Source organism: Xiphophorus maculatus, chromosome 17 (genome assembly GCF_002775205.1).
Source record: "Xiphophorus maculatus strain JP 163 A chromosome 17, X_maculatus-5.0-male, whole genome shotgun sequence".
Classification (NCBI taxonomy): Eukaryota; Metazoa; Chordata; class Actinopteri; order Cyprinodontiformes; family Poeciliidae; genus Xiphophorus; species Xiphophorus maculatus.
Window position 1 is genome coordinate 8622284 of NC_036459.1, and position 16840 is coordinate 8639123.

Sequence of the window (16840 nt, forward strand, 5' to 3'; positions counted from 1 at the left end):
AAGCTTTCTATCATGCTTTGTTTTACCACCAAGTTTCAACTAGAAATACAGCCTTTACTGCACTAAGGTAGCATAACATGTCTCCCCCTTTTCTGTAGTTTAGCTTCCTAATAACCAACCAAGCATTGGTACTTTTTGTTTGTTTAGATATTTTTTAGGGGGAGTTTCCAATCATCCAATAAGTATTCAGCTCTTGCAACCATGTCTCTAAATTATTAATGCCTTCTGCCTGTTTGGCCCCTCAGCAAAGCTTAGGCACTTGGCCCAGGAAATATAAAGAAAAGAACCTTCAGGAAGAAATGATACAATACTGCAGGATGGTAGCGGTTTTAAAATGAAAATCAATTGTATATCAGCTGAATTTGTAACGTCTTTCTGAATAAAAAATTATACACGTACAACTCAGAAATGTACCATCCAACTTTAGTAGGACAAAATGTTTCTTCCATATCATATTTCCATTCAGAAGCAGACATTTCTTCTCCAGTGGTTGCCATAGCAAAGTGTAATAAGGGTCTTCCTCCTCCCTGGAAGTTAGTTTACAGGTGAGAACAGGACACCTGCAGGGCTTTTGGTCGTTGATTTTAACTTAGCTTCTTTAGCCACAGTTGTCCTAATTCCTCATCTGATTGCAGGTATAACCACGGTGTCTCTTTGTGTATCAACAAACTCAACCTGCTGCCAAAGATTAAATTTTGTCTGATAAATGGTGAAACAGGAAACAAGCTCTGGAAGTAATAATTTCAGGATATGTTGAAGCTTCAAAAGGACATGTCCTTTAATGTGTGATTACTATAAAATACAAGCTAGACCAGTTATTTAAAAAATACAGATTACTATGACTGAATACTAAAACATACAGCTTTACTGCAGCTGCCAATTTCATACCTGGCATACCTGATATGATCTATCAGCACCACTGACAGGAATAACATAGATAACTGGTACTTTACGTATCATCATATACTGATATGTTGACCACATCACTGGATACGTTGCTGCAGTAAAGTTATTGAAGTGACAGTGCTTTACGGAAAAATAAAGATTTTTTTTACATTCATAAACAGAAATGTGAAAAGTGTTGTGCATTTTTATTCAGCCCCCTTTACTATGGTAGGCATGTGTTTATCAAGTACAAACTGACAAACACAGCATTTAAAATCTTGAATAAAGAGCAGTTTGGAGAGAGATGCAACCTTTGCTTTGGTAGTATCGCAGCCAGGCGGAGCAACCAGTTGCTTCTACAGCTCAGCTCAGCGGAGTTGTTCCACTGGCAGCACATTAGCTGCTCAACTGCTCAGCAGAGAGACATTGTGAAGCTACATTAAGAGCGAATAAGTGGTCCATTTCATGAGGGAGCTCCAAAATGTGCGAAAGCAACATGTAGAGCAGGAAGACTACATGCTCCAGCTGCCCCGACTTAGCAGAAAATTGCCATGCTCTACCTTTCTTTTAAACAGCCCAACTGTTAAATGTGAAAGAATGAGGGGAAAAGTAGCGATACATGGCCATGGCTTTCATTCAGTGTGTCCAGACAGATCGGGTGGGATGCTCACACTGCGCAGGATCTGTATGTGTGACCTGAGTGTGAGTCATGCGCAGCCATCACCACTCTGCAGCGCGGCTGCCGTGGTTGCATCGCTGCCATCTGTTTCTTTACACTTCCATTTCCAAAATAAGCAAAGCCCCTACTCTGAAGCCTTCTGTAATCCGTCCTTGTTTTACTGCATACATATTAATCAGAGGGGTGTTTCGGGGGGACGCCAGTGAGAAATGACTGTATTCATGGAGTGGGTGTTTGGGTGGCGGCTCATGGATGTGAGCAGCAGCAGGTTCCAGGGATGTGTTAAGCATGAGAAAGAGAGGCTGTGTTGCCCTTTTCTGCAGCATGCTCCCTCTACCTACAACCCAGGCTTCATTAGCAGCTGTCTGTCAGCAAGGCCGCTGGATGGTTGCCTGGCAACTGGGACCTCATTCGGCCAATCAGGACCGGGTGCAACAGGACTTCTCTCCTTGACACATAAAAGAGAGAAACAGACTTGTGCTCCACTTCAATTGATTTCGCTTCAGTGCTATTCTCTTCAAGGGCAAAAGAGATGCAGAGTCCTACAGCAGAGCCAGGGACTCAGTCGATATGAGCGAGCTGCTGAGGAGAACTTTCCCTTCCAAGTTGGCTCTTGTAACCTTCAGGAAATGACCCGCTCTGTCCCAAACGGAGCAGAGAAAGCTGTGGAGCCACCTGCTGCTCCAATCACCAAAGGAATGAGAAATGCAAGGCAATCCGGCAAGAAGACCCGTTAGAGGCTGCAGATTATTTGAGACTGAGGTGGAGATTCTCTGTCCAGCAGGACAACAATCCAAAACACACAGTGAACCACAGTGTGATGGTTTAGGTCAGAGTTGTGCAAATATGAGCCAAAATCAGCAAATGAAAGTACTGAAATGCCACTTTTTAAAATTGATTTAGGAAATTGAAAAAAAAATCTTTGTTGTGAATTATTTGTTGTATTTTTGTAAATTTTAATGAAACAAATAAAGTTTTTGCTGTTGGTCTAAAAAGGGACACAGAAATCACTGTAGACCCAAAATAAAAAGGCTCTGATATGTTTGTCTTATTTTTTTTTTTACCCTCCATTGGGTCTTTTGTGGGCTCTACTGTCCCTTATATGAAAGTAGGCTGACAGGAAAGGGGGAAAGACATGCAGCAAATATCGTCGGGTCCGGGAGTCGAACCCGCGTCGAGGACTCAAGGCCTCCAAACATGGGTCGCGCTGTCCCCTACCCACCACGGCACACTCATGTTTGTCTTATTAAGACATGCATTCAGTTTCCTAAATTGTTCTCAGGAAAAGGAAATATTTGTTGTTTGGGTTCTGATTGACATTCTGGTATGAAGCACATTTAATGAAAAAGTGAGCCCAAGTCTGGTTTTGAATAAAAGTCACTGGATATTTGTGGTTCTATTTACTTCTAAATTAAAATTAAAGCAAAATAAAGTAAATGAATGACTAATATTTTGCATTCCACCTAAATGTTATGAGATCAGACGATCAATGCATTAAATGATTCCAGTTTGGAGACGCCTGGTTTAGGTGAGAGCATTGACAGATTTGTTCTTCTTCCTCTGACTCACTGTAGGTGTTTCTCTTGATTCTTTTTAAACTTTGCTCAAATCTTTCTCTATACATCTATTCCCAGCGTGTTGCTCCGCTTCTTCTATGATACATTTAGGACATGAACAGTCGCTTTGCTGCATGAACAAATGTTCCAGTGTTCTAAGCGCTGCAGCATTAAAAATAGATTAGAGTTTGAACAGAAATGCGGTGGCATAAAAGACTGTAATTGCTTCTGGCAAACGCTACGCCGTGCCAGGAGGCCGCTGTTATCTCAAAGCTCCTTCGGTGTCTCTGCACTTCAAGCAGGAGCTGCCTCTTCTGATGCTGAGAAACACAATTCTTCTTCCTCCATCTTGTTAACCTGGCAGGAAAACAAAAGCTTGATTCCAGATGATCATCACTTCCCATGTAGCTTAGTCCTTAAAAATACAAGGAACATCAGTAGTATAAGACGGTTGGACTTCCGAAAGCATTTAGTGCTCAATATTGCCTAGATTCAGTACTGCAGAATTAATTAAACATTTTCTAATCACAATAAAAGCCACATTTGACACCCCAGAAAAGGGTTTTAAAGTCTATAAGTAAATTCATCCTTATTTACTTCAACCCCACACTGATTTTTTAAGCCTTTTTTTTCTTATAGAAAAAGTCAATTCTTTAATTATATGTTAAAATTGTTTAACACTCATTTAACCATAGTTACTCATAGTTGCCTTAAAATACTGTACTCTGCATGACTGTCCATTCTGGTTGTTATTTTTTTTAATGAGCTTAATATAACAAGAAAGTCCCTCTATTATCTCATTAAATAATTTTTGTTTTTTAGTTTTATGTTGAGCAAATCACCTTTATATTTTGATGGTATTCTAATATGGGAGCTCCAGCAAAAAACAAAACAAAACAAAAAATCAACAAAAAACACAAGATGTGCTAGTTTAGCATTTACGTTAATTGGAGCTTTAATGAGGGTTATAATTAACCATGACATAAAATAAAAAGTTGCAACTAAATTCTGAGTTATGTTGGCTCAGTTGGGAATTTTAGGCTCCAGATTCCTGAAGGTGGACCTGAAGAGTCTTTTGAATTCCTAACCCTGTTTTCTTACTTGACGGCAATCCTGAAAAACTATCTGGAGAAAGAAACAGGAATATATCCAAACAAAATTAGATTAACAAACTAAATTATCTAGAATAATATGCTGTAATGTGAATGTTTAATAAAGACACAGCAGGTTTTAATTGTAGGGATAAAGAGTTTTTAAATGAGTATCAGAAAAGATCTGAGTAAAACAGTAAATGGTTCAACCCATTCATTATCCCAAATGGATGTTTTGTTTTTATTTTTTGTCAGCTCATGATGTCAGACAAATATTTGTGTGATAAAATGCAGTATCTTCACTTCTGTGATGGTGGGCCAGGCAGATATGAGGAGGAGAGGAACTCCAGCCACCAGTAATCCCTCTAAGTTTTGTCTTTCTGCTGCATCTCGCCGTGCGACCAAAACTCATCTTGTTTATCAGTGTATCAAGCAGCGTGAGCTTGGCAGCCCGCTTTACTTTGGATTCCACACAGTCGCAGGTTTAAAAGAGTCAAAGCGATAGCAAGCCTCTGGCAGCCCTCAAACGGTAACAGACTGCTGCTCTGATATGTATTCAGGTTTCTATTTTCTGGGAGGGCCAACTAATAAGGATGGGTTTCAAACCCCTGCAGGAGTAGCACCAGGCGGCATATAGACAGAGGTGATGGGCTGTCAAATAGTGATGTCGGCAAAGACATGAAAACAAAGGAGAAAGCGTGCTATCAGATGCTGGAAATGTCAGGCTTGCGATGCACACTTGCTTTGATCTTCAGTGAAACAACCAGGAGCAGCAGAGCGACCTGTTAAACAACACTTCCATGTCTCTGCCTGGGTGTGATGGGAGCAGCTTCCCTTCTGCCACAGCCGACTGGTTGTTTAAGCTTTTTATACGGCCTTACAAAGCTACTCTGTTTATGTAGTCACATTCACATAGTTTGTTTAATTAAACAAACTTTTCTCATTTCTATCCCTGTGCTTTATTCTCAGCTCCCCCAGCTGCTCTGCATCAAGTTAATTAGTCACACCTGTTGTTTTTACAGTAATTACTTCCTCCTAGTTTGTGTGTAAACCCTCCATCTTCTCTCAGTCTCTCTCAGGCCCTCCTTTTCCCATGCCTTTTTTAATTTATGCCTTTCCTGGTTGTCTTCATTTTGCATTGCCATTATCAAAAACATCTTTCTTTTTCCTGTTAGCTTAAAAAAGAAAAGTCAAACGTGTTTTGTTAAAGAATAGCTTGAATATACACTGATAAGTATCCATAAACATGGAAGTCTTACTACATATTATAAATGAATGGATGGATGTCTGGACTTTGACTTGGCCATTGTTTGCTAAAAATTTGCACTTTGTGTTGAGCTGCGTGTTTAGCCTGTTAGAAGTTGAATCTCCATCCCAGTCATTTGCCTTTTGCAGCCTGCAATTGTTTTGTTTTTCAGGGTTTTAGCTTAATCTGTTTTTAATTCAATGCTCCCACTCAGCTGTACTGAATGGGAGCACACTGTGTGTGGGAATATTGTGTTCAGGGTTTATTTCGCCAACATACAAAGCTTTGCATGGGGGCCAAAAAAGTTTTCAGTTAGGAGCATCAGGGAAGCAGGTCTGTGGGATTTAATTAATGTAAAAAAACATTTATCGTTTTCGTCCACTTCACAACTATGCACCTGTTTGTTTTGGTTTATGGAAAAACTCTTAAAAAATACATTAAAGATTTTGGTTGTGAAAAGACCAAAATTTGGAAAGGTTCTCAAGTTATTTAGACTTGTAGATAACCTGAATTATTTTCTGAGTGTAAAGTTCCATAATTAGCCTGTATAGGTAATTATTACCCCCTGCCTCCTCTATAGACTGTTTTTAGTTTATTGATATTTGCATGATGAGGTGGGGGAACGGCGTGGAGTGTGCCACATTATAAGAAGGAGAAGACTGCACGGTGTTCTTCTATTTAAAGATCTGGTTTCATGAGTTCCACTTTATTCCTTTGATCGCTGCTGTTTGACCCGAGCTAATTTTAGCATCGTTTTTAGAGATAACAGTCAAATGAGCCGTCACAACAGACTGAGGTTTCCACGTCGGCCTGCACAGCCATCTTGGTGGAAAGAAAAGTCAATAAAGTATGTGACTCCTTAGCTTCAAGGCGTTCAGATATGAAAGCCTTTTCATATTCATCACTTGGCCACGTTGCACCCATTCATATGCAGAGGCTTACACACACTCCTGTGGGGAAATTAATATGGAACGACTCAGCGATATGGGAGTGTAGTAGCAGTCAGACACATGGTGGGTCAATATAGTGGGTGGGATGCAATATGAGCGGTAATCTGCATTATAACCAGGCAAGTGTATCACATTGTGGTCACTGTAATGGCTGCAAGGAATGAGCTCTGTTCATCTATGAATAATGAAATGATAATAAACAAATTGCTCTGCATTAAACTGTGACACAAATGAAGGATGCTCCTTTGCAATGAGGATCAAGTACAGTGCATGTTTTTACAAATACAGTGTTTCTTTCCTGGCTCATAATTTCTGTTAGCTTGAAACATGGAGCATTTTAACACATTGTACTGTAGTGGTTTTACTTATTTGTCAGATAAAACACAGCCCAGAGATAGAAAAATGAGGCAGAAGATAAAGTCAGTGGCTCATGGATGTTAATTTAGTTTCATTTGCAGAGAAATTTGAGAGGAACCAATTGAAATTCATTTTATCTCAAAATACAGCGAATCTTTTCCAAAAGACCGCAGAGCAATAATACACAACAGATTCAGCACCACGGACAGTGACATCAAGCCCCGGACAGTCGGCAATTATTTAGAGCCTCTGATTGATCCTGCTGCTGCTGCTGACACTTGAAGAAGTCATAAAGTTAGGATGCAAACTGTTCAAGCTAAAGATAGAAGAGGCGGTGATAAAATAAATCTGAGAGAATTCAATCACTGGGACGAAGCATTGATTTGTAGAGATTCTCAACAAGACAGGAATAGGGAGCTTCCTTCTTGTTTTTCTGGTGTGTTTCCTCGTTTACCAGTATATTTTAACAGTATATTTATCAAAAGTGCTGACATATGTGCCCTGTTTCTCATTTTTGCATCGACAGTACATGTGTAAAGTGTGGTGTGCGTTTCCACTGTTTGCTGCAGTTTACAGTGCTACAATTCCTATATGGCACATCTGAGGGCAGACTTTTGGCCTTAACTTCTTTGAAAAATACCTCAAGCTCAAATTGCTGCTCAAACATTTCCATCTCTTGCCACAGATTCTCAAATGGATTTGTGTCTTTGATGTAAAACATTCCACTGCAAGTTCTGACAGAAGGTGAACTCAGTTTTTGTCTCATCTGACCAGAAAGCCTTCTGCAATTTCCCTTGCAATTCATATTTTTTGGGCTACTTTATGTTCTGTCTCATACACATAAAACATGTAATAACACTAACACTGAATTTTTTGGTTGTAATGTGATAAACAGTGAAAATGTCCAAGGGATATGAGTGCACTTGCGAGGCATTATTGTATCTGCGTTGAACTCGACATCAGATTCTCACCTCGCCATTCATACCAGGAAATTATACGGAGAAAAACCGGGCTTTGTGTAAATATTTGAGAAGAAGAAATATCTCCACATCAATACTATTCTAAGAATCTTGACACAAGAGACTTAAATCAAAGATGCAGTCATAATGACATTCTATTTATTCTGATGTGTGGGAGTGTGTACTGTTTGGCCTTTTGCTCGCTCCGTCTTCATTGGAAAGTTCAGCTGACAGCCGAGAAGAAAGACATATCAAAGCACATCATTCATTAGAAGAATCTGAAGCTGAGTATTAAAGAGAAGTCAGATAGAAAGATCACCCACACTGGTGTGTTATCAGTTGCTGTACTGTATGAGTAAATGTAGCGTTTATGCTCTGTTCTCCATAAATCTCTACTATGCGGATCAGCACAATGCGGATCTCCGTGACATTCAAAACCACTTGAAGATCTTTAATAATTGATGAGCTGAAAAGTGGATTTTTTTTTCAGCTCTGAAACGGTCACAAGGCAGCGTGCTCCCAAGGGTCAAGATTATGCAGATTCACTATTTCTATTTTTAGAGAATAAAAATCTAAATTAAAATAACACATTTACATTTATTTTTTTAATGTATTCTCTCAATTATGTTTGTTCACAGTATTTCATGAAGTTGATTCTTAAAAGGTTTGTTTTTATTTTGCATACAAAGTGAGTCATATTTTTAGTCATCAGAAACCCTTGGGGGAAGAAATCGGCTCTTAATGCCAAGACTGAGTATAGACTCATCAGTTGGTGACACTTCAGCGTTTTATTGCCCGCAGGCCAGCACCAGAAGAGTGACTCAGATTTGCTGTCTAGGTTTTTATCTTTAGACTTTGCAGTGCAAATCATTTGCTTTGGCAGTATACACACAATAAACAGATGGTTAGAAATGAAGAGATAGATATTGTTTCTTTTAGTGGTGTTTGTCTGTTTTGAATGTGTGAGCGCTGCTCTTGCTTATCTTGCTTCACCTTTCTGCTCACAGTGCATATTGTATTCTAGAGGAGGTTATTTGAATCAAATTATCACAACAACTCTTCGCTTTTAATGCAAAGAACAGAAGGAAGCATTTACAAGAAAAGAAAGCACACAACCTGCAGCTAAATGGCATAACAGATTAAATGAACAAGAACAAATATGTTATTTGAAGGTACTGCAGTCAAATGTGACCATTATTGTCACAGACTGTTGAAAACACACCATTCCGACTGTAAAACATAAATAAAGGGTGAATATCGAGACAACACTGCTAAACATTTCATCAAAACTACAGGAATCTGGTTTAGATTAAATCATAATTCAGGTCAAAGACTCACAGCCGTAATAGTTAGAATAGCAGAAAATAAATCAAAACACGTTCTTTTAAAAAAAGAATTGCATAAGAAAATATCATCTTTTTTGTAAATACACTTTCAGAAGCAGCTATATATTATGTTTATATCTAAGAAAAAGAATTGAGTCAGATTTTAGGAGTATAAAAAAATACTACAAAGATCAGTTAATTAATAACAGATATGCTGTAAATGAGCAAAAGTAAATAAATGAAAATCACTCGTGAATGTGACTGAATTCATATGAAGTATTTGGAAACTTGGAGACCATCACGCAGCAGAAGAAGGTAAATAAAACCTCAGGTGTTTTGGGGGGAAAAACTAAGCCTTCTCCTAAATTTGCATTCATTCATGGGTGTCCTGTAAAAAATTACCTTTAAAAAGTAAAATAAAATCTTAAATTTATAGTCGAGCACTGGATATCATATGTGCCATTTGAAACATTGCTATATAGGAAATTGTTATTATTATTATTATTATTATTATTATTATTACTTTTGGTCTGTTTGGAATGAAGGAAGAATAGCTCAGCTGCAACTTTAAGATCCTCTTGCTCCCCCTCCGTCAGCTCCCATAATGGTCTTTTCCAGCTCCGCTTATCGCAGCAGAATTCGCAACGTGCCATAATTTCCTCGCCGGCGTGCATGCGTGTGTGCGCGCGCGTTTGACCCCGGAAATCAGATGTCATCGCTCGACGCGGCTAATTTTAGATGATTATTGCTTCTCCTTTGGTGTTTCTCTGTATGGACAATGCCAGCAGCGGCGGGGACCAGCCGCACCTCCTCTTCTACCACCGGATCCGCGGCGCCGCTGCCGCCGCTGCCTGCTCCCTCTGAGGAAGCCTCCTAGGATTGTCCGCTTCACGCTGTAGCTCGTAGGGACTGCAGTTGTGACTGATCCGCCGCCTGAGCCTCCGCTGATAGTAAAGGGATAAAATGTGAGTATGCACACTGTTGCAGCCGGTGTTGTGCTGACCTACATTGCCCCTGTTCTTGCAAGCTCAAGGTGATTTTCTGGTGCCCTCTTTGCTTCGCGAACTCTGGAGCCTGGCTCCGCTGGAGGTGTGGGATGCTCTAGAAGCAATCATTTTTCATATCTGCGGTTAATGGCATTGCAAGACACTGCAGGGGGGAAACAGAACCGGCGGCTGTCACACAGCAGAGAGACAGCGGAGAGAGTTAAAGGTGGGCGGGATGCAGACTGAGAGGCTGGCATGATGTAATGTGCTTGAGACAATGGCCAAGGATTCTCCCCAATTATCATTTCAGAGAGCGAGGCGGAGCTGTTGCAGCGGTGTAAAGATGTGATCAGCGCCGCAGTCAGGCCTATCTGTGTGTGTGTGTATTTGCGCGGCTAATGACAGCATGATGAGGAGGTGTCATGTGAGGCACAGCTGCCCCTCCTTTAAACCACATTATTACCGGCTATTATGGTGATTCAAAGCCAGAGAGAGCGGTGGAGTGGAGACTGAATTCAGCCACCTGTTTCTCGGTGGCCACGTTTGACTAAACAAATGCAGAAATGGAAGAACACACACCTGCAGGTGTTGGCATCTTGTTAGAAGGTTAATGGGAAATCTGCTCTTTGCTATTATTATTTTTGCAAGCGCACCACTCACGGAGTACATGGGATTTGTAGCAGCGTGGACGTTCCGTGTAAATGGCTCAAAGAGGCTTTATGTGAAGTCAAGATTGCACTCCCCTTACAATCTAAACTGCCTAATTTGTCTGGAGCGCAGAAAATGTTTATTGCCTTGAAGTAGAGAAGTGGCTACCTGTGGCTCGTGCTTTTACGACTTCTATACGTTTAGTGACTACTGCTCAGACTTTCAGAGCAAAGCTGGTTGGAAATGCTCTTGATGATTCAGTTTTGTTGGAATAAGTTCAAGGTTGGCCTTACTGGCCGTTTATGTTCACCTTATTCAGTCTCCATCGATTGATGCTTTGCATGACCTTGCTGTAGGGTTGAGATTGTGGCCAGCATTAAAGGCTACACATGGTCTCTTCATCCTTTCATGTGCATGTAGACTTACTTACAGATGAGCACACAATCAGTGAACATGCAGCCCTCATCAGTCCCACAGATGCTCCCCTGCAGGTAGATTTCAAGGTGCACTCAGAAGTAAAGCTGCAACAATTCAGCTTTTCCAGGCTGATAACCGTTTTCCTTTCAGATCAGACCTGATGATTTATTTTTTTCTTGTTAGATTTGTTCAGCATAACATACAAGAAAATGTTCTCTGATAGAGAAAAAAGACACTTTTCGTATTAATTCTTAAAAGTGTGTCTGTAACCTTTATCTAAATTTAAATAAATAAAAAAAGTGCATTAAGGATAGGCTGTTGGTTTACGTGTTTACAGTTTAAAAAAATAAATAGAATTTTCAGTTTAGATGCATTTAATAAATAGAGGAAAAACTGATTTTCCAACGATTGACCTGCACCAATCAGAACCGATCAATGGAAAATGATCAGATTTTGATCTCTGGCTTCTATTAAGAACAACAAAAAAAAGGGTCACACATAATGTTACTTCTCTCCCTTTTCCTGTCTCCGTTAGCAGCAGGTGGAAATTCACATCCATCCTCTTCCTCCCATCTATGTCATTCACATCTTACAACTCCACTCAGAATACCACTGACGACAATATGAAACACAGATTTAAGTAAATATACATATTAAAAGTCTGCTGAATGTAGTAAAGATAAAAAGAAATATTTCCTTTTGGCTTTTGAGAACTGATAAGTTGTTGTGGATTCCTAGATTTTCAATTCAGTGAACAGCAAAATGAAGAATTGTTGCTTTTATGTTTTAAAAAACAGTAGTGGGTCCAGTTAAACTTGTTGTTTAACTCTTGTTTTAAAGTTTTAATTACCAGGAACCTGAAGGGTTTTTTCCCCCTCCTATATGTTTCTGTTAGTAAATGAAATAAAATAGGAACGTTTTTTTTCAGCCAGCTGACCAGAAGTGGGAAGCAACATGTCAGTGAGGGGAAGCACACACATCTTTACCAGTCCAGTTACCTTTGGACGTAAATATTTCTGCACCTTTCTGGGCTGCTTCATTCAGTTTTTAACAGTGAATGTAATGGGGAATTTCACACTAACATGGAAACATGCTCCTATGACGAGCTGAATGTCATCTGTTTTCAGATTGCAGAGAATCATGATGAAACAGATGGCCAGGACATATGAAAGTTTGTATTTCTTTAGTAAATACAAATATATGTGTAAAAATGTTATTCATCTTTACACTTTTTCAGTATTTTTTGCCTTTGTGGTGTGCTTTTCCTTCTGGTGCTTCTACATCTTCTGTGCTTTTTTTTTTTTTTTGCTGACCCTGTCAGTTTTAAATGAAACGTGCCGAGCATCAAAATATGATTACATTACATTTCTTACTAGTTTGTAAAAAATAACCATTCTCTCTTCTGCTTCCATTATGAAACATACATAAAACATATAGGATGAAAGCAAAGTTCATCATCAGACATGTATTTTTTTTTTAAGTACAGTAACTTTATTTTTAATCTAATGCCAGTGAAATGTAGCGTAAAATAGTGAATAATTCAAAATGTAGCGGATATTCACAGCAGTTTTTTCCTAGTGGGACATGTTGAAGCAGTTCCCCCTGGGGTACTTTAAGGCTCAAACTACCCCTCCAAATATAATGTGGAGAACCAGCAAATCTTCTTAGATCCCCTCTTAAATAGCAAACATTCAAAATAAACCTCTCACTGTCCTGTTGTCACTTTAGGGTGGCAAACCTAGCAAGTCCTCCACCTAAGAGCAACAATCAATCCATTCAGGAACAGAATGTCATGATTCTATATAGGGAATCTAAAAAAAAATATTCCCAGGAGCTATCTGAAAAATGGATGCCCTATTTTGTTTATTTATATCTTTCCTTTCCAGTACATTTATCTATACGTATACACAAGTGGTAGAGAAATCTTTCTTTTTTTTTTCATATCTTCAGATGACCTTCTGATGTTTCTTGAACCACAATAACCAAAAACATGTATTCCAGGTGCAAACCCCCCCAAAAAACAAAAAATAAATACTAAGAGAATCTTACTTGAGGTTGCGTTTTTACTTGAGAAAATTCATAAATCATTCATTGTCCTTTGAGGTTCCTTTTTAGTTTTTGGGAAAAATGGCTTTCTGGCCTCAAACTGACCTCATGTTAAAAATATCGGAGAGGTATTATTTCTCTGTGTTATGTTTTTGCAGAGGGAGATTAAGTTGAAACCATATGGACTATCTGACTCTAAGACAGCATTATACAAAAAATATAGTTTATAATGTGAATTTTTGCACATTACATACACAATTGGGTATTATTTAGATGTTAACCTTTAAGACCAAATTAAATTTCTGCCTAATGGAAGGTAAAAAAAATCTTTATTTTAAATTTTTTTTTAAATGAGCATTTTTCACAAAAAGTGTGACATGCATTTGTATTCAACCTGTTACACTCTGATACTACTTAATTTCAATAAAATGTAATTCAATGTAACCATTAGTGTTCATAAGGGATATGTGAGCTTATTTGAATATCACCCTTCAAACACAAAAGACACCAAGCAATGGTGTTCGGAGAGTAATGTAGAATAAAAAAAATTCTACAAAAAAAAGATGTGAAAATTTTTCACTCTGTTCACATTTTGGTTCACTATTTTGTCCCACGGTCTGGAATACCAAAACGACAAAAGTACAAAGATGTGTTTGTTATTTTTCATAGAAGAAGATGGCATATTATTAGAACACCTCCGGCATGTGGCTGCTCTTTAGATAAGCACAGATAAGTCAGTGTTAATATCAGCCTGTAATCGTTCATTTGACAGTATTGTGATGCAGACATGAGCTTTTTCTTTGCTGAATCACTGTAGTGTGTTCCAGTGGGAGTTCTAAAACAAAATACACCTGAATAGTGTTTTTTTTTGTTGTTGTTTTTTTTGTCTTGGCAGACATGTCGGCCTTGTTGTCAGAGGCTTCCGTGGCGCAGGATGCCATATGAATGAGATTTCACAGCACCATGAGTTGTACCGTCCAATCTGGCCAGTTTCATTCACAAAAAATCTGCACAAGTCTTCTCCCACCTGTCAGCCTGACATGTATGCCAGGCTGGGAAGGAAAGACAAGCAGCAATTTTCCCATTACCCTTTGAGCTCACAAATGAAATCAATGGATGCACTTTTTGCTTGACTGTTTGCCAAGAAATTGGGCATTATTTAAAAGTGGAATTTCCCCGTAGTCTCTCCCCTTGATGCAGAGCTTGTAATCAGCTTGTACTGATGCAAGTTGAGCGGATTAATATCCAACAATTTCTCATCCTGTTGCGGGGATATTAACATTAATGATTGCATCATAAGATTTTCGCAAATGTTTTCTAAAGATAGACTTCAAATTTATAACAATTTGTCCTATAATTGGCATTTGGTTATATTTTCTGTAATTCTATTAAAATTTTAAATGACCATCCCCTTACTTAATCAATCTAAGCCATTAATTATGCCACTCTTTGTAATAAGAACCCCTTAAACACACTTGATTTATATTAGTCTTTCCAAAGTCAGCTCAACAAGCATGCAGCAGTGCAGCTTATCTCCAAAGCCACAGAGTCCTACATTCTGTTCTGCACACCCTCGCATGCTAGCACATCTTTTGATGTTCTCCAGGTGGTGAATTGTGCTGAATTTGCCTCACTTGGTTATAGAAAGCTCAAGAATATACAGCTGTTTTTTGTGCACCACTTATCTGCTCACACAATTGTCACATAAATGAGATGAACTGAAGTCGTTTTGGGAAATTAACCACATCACGCTGATTTGCTCCTGCTATTATTGGCTAAATTTACATCTGTTTTTCACTGGCTGCTTGAGTTTTATTTTAGGAAACGAAGTATCTCAGCTTGGTTTTTCAGAACATCTCTGAAAGGCATGACTATCTTGTAACTGCAGTTCTACTCTGAGTTGTTTGAAAGAGCAACATTTCAGGTTATCAATCAGCACTTTTCACAAGTAAAGTCCACTTTTACTATCACATCTGCAAGAAAGAGCATCAGTTGAAAAAGAAGCTATAAAACATTTGCTGTACAAGAATTTTAGGACATGAATATGCGAAACCATGCATTGTGTGCTACTTTTGTTCATAATGTAATGTCTGAGCAAGGAAAGAGAACAATTTAGCTATCATTCTCAGCATGCTTCTGTTAATCTTCTTCTTAGTTTCTCAGCCTACTCTCCTGAATCCATGTTTTAACCAGGCACCTTTAAGTTTCTAAATGAAAACGTCTCAACAGCACATAAGCCCTTTTTGTTTTTTCTGCAGCAAAGCACAACTTAGCAAAGCCTGAAGTAGGGCTGCAGCATATTGGAAAAACATATGACTAGATATCATTGTGAAATGCAAAGATGATATAGATTGAAATTCTTCTGTACTTCCAGCTCTGTCTGTGACCTTTAGCATGCAACAAGCTGAAAACTGTGCCAGGTGTGGGAAACTACCGCTGAGAGAATCCATCCAACAAGCTGAGTATCTTAACACTCAAAATGTGTTTATGACATGAATGTAATAGCTAAAAAATATTAAGCTTCCAAACAGCTGTTGTGCTAATAATATTGTGCATACTGATATTTCAATGACAATATATTCAGAATATTCTATGCAGCCCTGGTGTAAAATGAAGATGCACATATCAGAGACTTTGTGTTCAATTTCCAATCAAATATTACACATAATGCTAAATACCATCATAGTGAATAAAAAAACAGTTTAAAGTTACATTAGATTTGGATCAAAGTCACATTTTCAGTGCTTGCATGGGATTTTATTTAGGGGTATTAGAAAGAAGTGAGTTGACGACATATGCATGCTGTACTCTATATTTATACCTGCAATTAATGTAGAAAACCATGGCACCACTTCACGTGTATGGCATTGAAATTTGTAGGTGCTGAGTCAAAGTGTGCTTAGTAGTTTTCATTTAATCCCCAAACTTTCTTCTGGTGTCAGATTTCTGAGTTTTATAAGGCTGCAAGGCTAGAAAGTTTCTCTGGGTCTGCCGCTCTGATTGGGGAGGGGAACTCTCCTACGCCTTTGAATAATTCACTGATTGGCATATGGCATGCAGTGAAAATCCCAATAATTTTGCATGTTTATGCGTTTGCAGTTCTTTTTCCACCTTCAGCTCTTATGAGCCATTGAACATGACAAAGTCACACATGTTTATTGCTTGTCATGTGTCTGTAGGTGTGTCTAAGTTAGAATATCATTCAAATGTTAATGTATTTCAATAATTCAATACAAAAAGTAAAACCCCACTAGGTACATTAATTACATTCAGATAGATATATTTCTGCTAATCCTATGGCACAAAAGTCAGTTTCTTGAAAAATAAGATCTTACACAGTACCCAATAAAAAGACATAAATGTAAATGTACTGTTATGACCTTTTGACCTACACAAACAAGGGGAAGATGGCTGATTTAATAATTATCCAGAGTCTAATTCTGGAAGGTCTATAAGCTAGAAAAGGTCTTCACTAAATTAGGGGACTGTTCACCCAGGGCTGTCTTAAAGAACTTCACTGTAGAGTTAAGTGGAAGGAAAAGTACAGAACCAAACGACCCCTGGGGACCCATGTTTCATTAGAAACAATTTCTTAGAAAATAAGTATTTATTTTTGTGTATAGTTAATATAAGCTTCTCTATTGAGTTGAATTTGTGAAATAATTGTTTTTATTGATATTCTGGTTTATTGAATT

At 38.5% G+C, this 16840-nt stretch overlaps 1 protein-coding gene across 8 annotated transcripts in view; it reads left to right on the top strand.

Moving 5' to 3' along the window:
• The first annotated feature begins 9702 nt into the window (after positions 1–9702).
• The window catches only part of ppfia2 (PTPRF interacting protein alpha 2), a 123772-nt gene continuing 116634 nt past the window's right edge, over positions 9703–16840 (top strand). For 7 of the 8 annotated variants that reach the window (XM_023350345.1, XM_023350349.1, XM_023350350.1 and 4 more), the window contains exons 1-2: positions 9703–10013; positions 15520–15602. The gene's annotated coding sequence lies outside the window, so the exon portion shown is untranslated. The remainder of the gene's footprint in view (positions 10014–15519; positions 15603–16840) is intronic. The other variant, XM_023350346.1, reaches the window with a different exon arrangement.